At 50.9% G+C, this 6,876-nt stretch overlaps 1 pseudogene; it reads right to left on the bottom strand.

Annotated features, from left to right (window-relative positions):
- Window positions 1-1,271: 1,271 nt before the first annotated feature.
- Window positions 1,272-3,684, bottom strand: LOC119306201 (annotated as a pseudogene).
- Window positions 3,685-6,876: the final 3,192 nt, after the last annotated feature.

Raw genomic sequence — 6,876 nt, 5'->3', positions numbered from 1 at the left:
ACAAAGAGCACTACTGTTGTATGGTTGGACGAGGTCCACCGTGTGTGGAGGAACTCTTGCCACTTGATTGTAACCCTATGAATATGAAATAAAACTCTTTTACCAGCGCAAAAAAAAAACACGTCACCTGTTGTTGAGCCCGAGCTTAATTCTGATTGTCGGATCGACTAGTATCTCCACACCAACTGGATCACAACACCTTGTTGATGCTAGTATTTTTGGGCCTGGGCCTTCTGTTGGGCTGAGTTGTCGTCGTGGATCTACTTGGCGGAGATTCCCTCCTCGAGAATAGAATATAGTGACTCTCAAATTTCCTGGGCTGGTATGAGGTTTTAGCCCAAGTCTTCAGATTGTTCCTTGTTTTTTTTCAGCTGACGGATCGAGGGTGGCTTGGTCAACCCCATGATCCAAGATGTATTCCATTATTTGTGGCTGAATAAAACTTGGTTCCCCTAAAAAAGAGCTGACGGATCGAGGAATCTGGGCTTGAGTTGTTTCCATCCTATGGAGTTGTCTTACATGAAATTAAGGATTATATTTTTAGCCATGAGTTTAGAAACTTAAATGTCGAGGCACACAATCTAGTAAAGCATACATTTACTTTGGGGGTTGACCGTCATGGTCGGTTAGGCCAACCCGGAAATCTTCTCTTCGTCTCTATAAACATTGTGATGATGTAACAAAGCTTTGCACAACCAAAAAAAAAAAAAACTTTGCGAATTTGGGTTTAAAAAATCTAAAAATTTATGTCGATTGCAAGTGCATTCTTCAAATTTCAAACCAACCATGGTCAATTAATCTTCAGTTAAATATCTATGTTTGACTAGTGCAGTACGTCCAACCATGTTAGCCATAAACTCTGTTTGAGCAAAGTTATTGTACAGAGAAAGACTATTTGTAGAGGTTGAGTTCCTACTGGTGTTGCTTCTTTCTGACCCAACATACATATAGCTGCTTGTTTGGTTGGCCATGGGAAGTTGGAGGTTCTATGGTAAATACAGACGCCACTGCCATAATCTTATCTTACTTTTAGCAATATTTTTATGTCAGTGCAAGTACAACGTCACAAATGGAGCTGCACAACATTTCTGCAACAGTTTGTCTTGATTATAGTTGCAACCAAATACACAGCGATGGCAACTCAAAGCAACCAGTTTTTATCCCATTTTATTCAGGCAGAGGCTGATGGCCGCTGCAAGGAGCAAGCATTCTTTATTTATTTAGTTTGTGGCAACTGGCACACGACGATCCGTGCAAGTGCAAGGCGTGCTTCACTTCACTGGTACTGGCTGGCGAGCTTGCCTTCCTTGACAATGTAGTTGGGCTCCGGGAAGTCCTGCCCCTTGAAGTACCTCTCCAGCATGTCCTTCACGCCGGCCGCGTACCTCAGCTGCACCACACCAGGTCAATCCTTTACCGTTTTCAGTCAGTGCAGTTAAGCGATGGAGCGTAGCCAGGCTGGGAGGCTGTGTGAAGTGCGACTGACCTGGGCGTCGATGGTGCTGCCGGAAATGTGCGGGGTCATGGCGTTGTTGGGCATGTACCTCCACGGGTGGTCCTTGGGCGCCGGCTGCGGGTACCACACGTCGCCGCCGTATCCTGATCAGAAGAGCAGAAGGATTAAGCAGTTATGTTCGAGAACGGGGGTGGAAAGAAGATGATAAATGTCCTTTTTGTGGGCAAAAAAAGAACATAAATCGCCTTTTTCTGTCTTGTTCAGTTGCTAGATTATTGTGGAACATTTTAAAATGTGCTTTCAATCTGAGAGATATACCAGATACATTAGATGCTGTTATGAAAACCTGGGTAAATACCTTTGGAAAAGACGAAAAAAGTCTGGTCATGATAGGAGTATCAGCGATTTGCTGGACTGCTTGGAAAGTTAGAAATAGTGTGATCTTTGACAACAATAGGGTGAATGACCCCTGTGTTCCTGTTGCTCTGTTTCTTAAAAACTTAAATGATTGGAATATTTTGCAGACAAATCCCGCAAGAAGTAAGTTGATGGAGGCTGGAGTGAAGCTAGTAAGTGAGGTGGCTGAGGAAATTTTTAAAGCAGCTCATGGGTGGCGCCTGAAGACTGGAAGAATCGAAGGGTGACTGAAGACCCCTCTGCTGCGATGAAAGAATTTCTGTTCCTGTCATTTCATTTCTGGCTTGCTTCATTTTGCTGTTGTATGAAAAAGTGGATGGTCTTGTAAGCGCATATGCTAAAATTGTAGTGTTGGTGTAGTCTCTGTTCTTATAACAGAGTTGTTAACGCTCTGGGGGCTGGATTTTCATGAATTCAGGCCTCAGATCACTCCCGTAGGTTTCGTCCTTGCCTTGAGGGTTTCGGGAAGGGGAAGGGATGGCTTCTCCTTCTTCCTCAATTTGGCAAAGAAGTCTTTCGTAGGGGAGTGGAGTATCATGTTGGGAAGTTTCTCTTTTTTTCTTTCTTGTAGCAAGACTTGGTGATTTCTATTAATGGAAATCGAAGAGAATGCTCTCTTTTATAAAAAAAAAATGTTCGAGAACAGCCCGGAATTCATTTGATTTTACCGGCGATGTGCCCGCTTTTGCAGGCCTCCGCGACCGCCTGCGTGTCCATGATGGCTCCACGCGCGTTGTTCACGATGATGACGCCTCTCTTCATCTTGCCGATCTTCTCCTTGTCGAACATGCCCCTGGAAGGAGAACAGGGAAGCAATTACAAGGACAAGAACATGGATCGTCGGTCATCATGGTCGGTTAACTGCTGGCTGCGACGTACTACTTTGTCTTGTCGGTGAGCGGCATGTTGAGCACGACGACGTCGCACTTGGGCAGCATGGCGTCCAGCTCCTCCTCGAAGGCGGAGCCGAGCTCCTCCTCCAGCGCGGCGTCGACGCGGAGCCGGTCGTGGTAGAGCAGGGTGCAGCCGAAGAGCTTGAGACGCTGGAGCAGCAGCCTCCCGATGCGGCCGGCGCCGACGGTGCCCACCGTCTTGCCCTGCAGGTCGTAGGCCCGGTGCGCGACGGCGGCGAGGTCCCACTCCCCGCCGCCGGCAGGAAGTTGCGCAGGAGGACGAGGATGCGCATCAGCTGGTCCTCCGCCACCGACACGGTGTTGCTGCCCGTGACCTCGGCGACGGTGAGCCCCGCGGCGGCGGCCGCCGGCAGGTCGACGTGGTCGGAGCCGACCCCCGCCGTGAGGAGCAGCTCCAGGTTGATGGAACGGCGTGGTGATGAGCACGTGCGCGTCCCCGATGTGCTTCTCCAGCTCTGCTCGCGCGCGCGCGCGCCCAGGATGACACATGCATGATCGGTTAGCGTGGCACTTGTTAACGTAATGGAAGTGAAGTGATGTGTGTTGTTGATCAAACCAAACTGACCGCAGTCGGGGCCGTCCTTGTCGTCGGTGACGACGTAGTGGTGGCCCTGCGACTCGAGCCAGGCGCGGATGCTCAGCGCGTTCTCCACGCAGCCCACGAAGTCGGGGTTCTGCGCCGCGTGCTCGCCGCCCTTGTACAACACGCCCACGATCTTCTTGCTGCCCTGGAGGAGGAAAGAGAGCAACGCAATCAGCCCCGTGGTAGCACGATTAACAATGGTGGGAGGCGGCTCCAAGGCCGGGACGACCTGCTGCGTCGCGCTCCTCGTGGCCATGGAGTTAACCGGCGACGGCGGCTGGTTCGTGTTCGGAATCGGCTGAACCGGCGCACTGGTAGTGGTAGTGGCACTGGTAGGTTCCGCCGGGGCGGCGGCGGCTGGGCAGAATCAAAATAGCAGCCGGGCGATCGGGGAGAGAGTGAAGCGAACGTGGCGCGAGGCCGCACGGGCGGTGTGACTGGCGGTAGGTACGCGGCGAACGTTTGCGCTGTGCGACGGACACGCGAAGTGCGTCGCGACGGGAAAGGGTGCCCAAGTGGCGCGTCGCTAGGCGGGTAAAGTACGGAGAGACATGGGAGGAAGGCGAGCCGTCCCGTCCCGTCTCGTCGGTATTTTCATCTGCTGTGTCATACGGCGGCACGGCTCTCCCGTTTCCACGGATCCGTTTGTTGTGTACCTACGCTGGCAAAAATGCTACAGAATTCGAGCACGGGCTGGTTTTACGGACTGCTCTCTCGCCAAGTGCCAACTAACCCTCCTGATTTTTCCCTCAAAAAAGAAAAACCTACTGATTTTCGCTGGTGGGACCTCTCCTCCCTAATCTCCTCCAAGGCTCCAACGGTCCAACCATAACTCTACCCGTGAGTCCGTAACAAAAATTTTGCGAGAATACGTCCGTAAGTCTAGCATCTCTCTCCCTACGCTGGCCATCTCGCAATTGCTTAGAGCATCTACACCTGTTTCATACGTTCCGGCGGGCCGCTTGGTCATTTATCAGTTGCGTCTTTTGACCAAGACGGCTGGCGTTGGGCGTCTGCCATGTAGGATTGACGAAAAGGTCTCATGCGGACTCGCTCGGAAATCCGGCAGTACGACGGACGTCTTCTGCGTTGGCGCTGCCCCGGCTTGCCACCCGACATTGGCGGACCTAGAGGGTGTGCTGAGTGTGCCGTGGCACACCCAGCATTTTACGGAGTTTTTTCACTATGTCATCTTTTTCTGATCTTGTTGGTTTTACAGTACTAGAACTAATTCACCTGAAGCTGTACACGTACATGCAAACCTAGCAAACCATAGAAGCATCTCGACTGTTTTTTCTACTAGCAGCACTACGTGTGTGTCCAGCCAAAGACTCCTGTACACATACATGAGCCCAGTAGAAGCTAGCTAGATCAATTCCATAGATCAATGTTGCCAAAAAAAATTGAATCCATCGATCAACTCGATGGAAAGTCTAGCGGGGACTCGTGTAGATTGCAAACAGAAAAAACTAAAAAAAATTAGGACTATTTGGTCTGCCACGTTACGCTTTTCTTTTTGCGAAAAGGATCAAATCAACTATAAATATTCACTAGAAGTACAAAACAACTCAAGCATAATAAAAATTACATCGAGGTCCATGGACCACCGAACGACCAGTGCCGCCGACGCGCCGCTGTTGTCGCTCCCCTACCGGAGCCAGCCTGACCTTGTCGATGACAACCGGAAAGTCTTCGTGCACGTGCCAGGAAGTCACCCTGAGGACCAACGCCTCGGAGCCACAGTCGTCACCGTTAAATCCTGACACCAGAAATAAATCGGAAGAACCTGATACCAAATATCGCCATTCCGTGCGCATGACGAGAAACCCTAACCTCATCGCCCCGAGGAGCTGGCAGGAATCTACGCCGGAGCTCCGTCTAATCCATCCCAACGAACGAACTTGAGGAGAATAAGAGCCCGGAAGACTGACTCGAAGAAAAAGTGTCGTCATCTGTCTGAACGCCGCCCATGTGAGGACTAAAATCCTACCTATCTACTAGCCGTATTAGACACGCCAAAAATCCCCTCCCCGTCACTGGTTGCCGGAGCGGCAGGTGGAGAGAAGGCGAATCCACGGACTCGCTGGTGAAGATCGAGGGGAGGAAGGCTTTCCCTAATTGCCTTGCAAGAGGGGAAAAAAGCTATTTTCAACGCTCGTCTGCATTTCCGACATCGCCTCTCCCCGTGCTTCCCTCCGCTTGGCTTGTCGCCCGGTTCTTCCCTTCCTTCCTCCACCGGTCGTTCGCCCCAAAACGCTTTCCATTGACCAGCTGGATGCATGGATCACCCGCATCAGCCGCCCGCTGTGGAGATAGGACATTGCAGCCCATTTAAGCCCGCATTCTTGATCGCTTAAAGACATAAAAACTATTTATCAGTTGAACAAAACAATCGTTACCGTTTTGTTGTAATTGAAGGACTCTTACTTGTTGTTTTGTTGTACTTGCATAACTCAAGACAAAGAGGATTGGGAGTATTATCTCCATTTTGTTGAAAACATGAGGTCAAATAAAGAAGGTTGCAGCTGAAGGGCAAACCGAAGTTATTCTTGTGTATCTTTCATGTAAGACTATTTGTATTGCAATTTCGCAAATTTGAAATTATTTTCTGAAACATGATATTGTGAGAATTGATTGAGCTATTTGTGTTATTCTTTTGCCATACATGATATGGCACTTAGATTAGGTAGGTTTTGTTTGAAGTTTGCACACCCTCCATTTTTTTCCTGGGTCCGCCACTGCCACCCGAGAGCAAATCCGTCTATATAACCCGGCCAGAGCCCCGCAGCCCTAGTCCATCCACCACCCCAACCTCCCTCCTCTCTCCGCGCCGCCAGCCCGAGCCCCTCCACCTCCTCCCTCTCTCGCTCCAGTGCTCTGCCCACACTCCGTTGGTATGCCATGGTCCGAAGTAAGATAACCTACTACGCAATGCTCACGCCAGAGCGCTGCGCGGAGATCCAGAAGGAGATCCGGGCGAGACAAGCCACGCACGCAGCCTGCATCATTGTCGGGCTGCCTCCGGACTCGCCGAAGCCGGAGGAGGAGGAGCAGCCGGGGGAAGAGGGGAAGGACGAGGAGGCGGAGCAGTCGGAGCACCAACTATCGGACTTCAACATGGAGCAAGCGGAGGCGAAGTTCGTGTCCGACGAGATGACGGAGCAGCAATCCATCCTAGAGCCATCCAGGATGAGGCCTATGTGGAGGCCAACCAGGCGTTCCTCTGGCGGGAGCAGGTGGAGTTTGATGTGCTCTTTGCCGAACTCGTCGCGGAGATAGAGGCGGATGCGCCGGAGCTGCAGCTGCCGCCCATCCTTCTGGAGCCGGGCATGAAGATCGTCGACATCTCCGACAATGAGTAGCTAGGTGATCGACGTAGTACGTAGGTTATTTCATTTGCATGTCTATGGATTTAAGAATCTAGAATGAGAAGTCTGGATGCAATAAGTAAAATTTGAGACGTGCCTACGTAGGTGTTTGAGGGGACATATTTCTGATATGTGGTT

Source organism: Triticum dicoccoides, chromosome 5B (assembly GCF_002162155.2).
Source record: "Triticum dicoccoides isolate Atlit2015 ecotype Zavitan chromosome 5B, WEW_v2.0, whole genome shotgun sequence".
Classification (NCBI taxonomy): Eukaryota; Viridiplantae; Streptophyta; class Magnoliopsida; order Poales; family Poaceae; genus Triticum; species Triticum dicoccoides.
The sequence above is the reverse complement of the archived record's forward strand: the minus strand, read 5'-3'. Positions and strand labels throughout refer to the sequence as shown.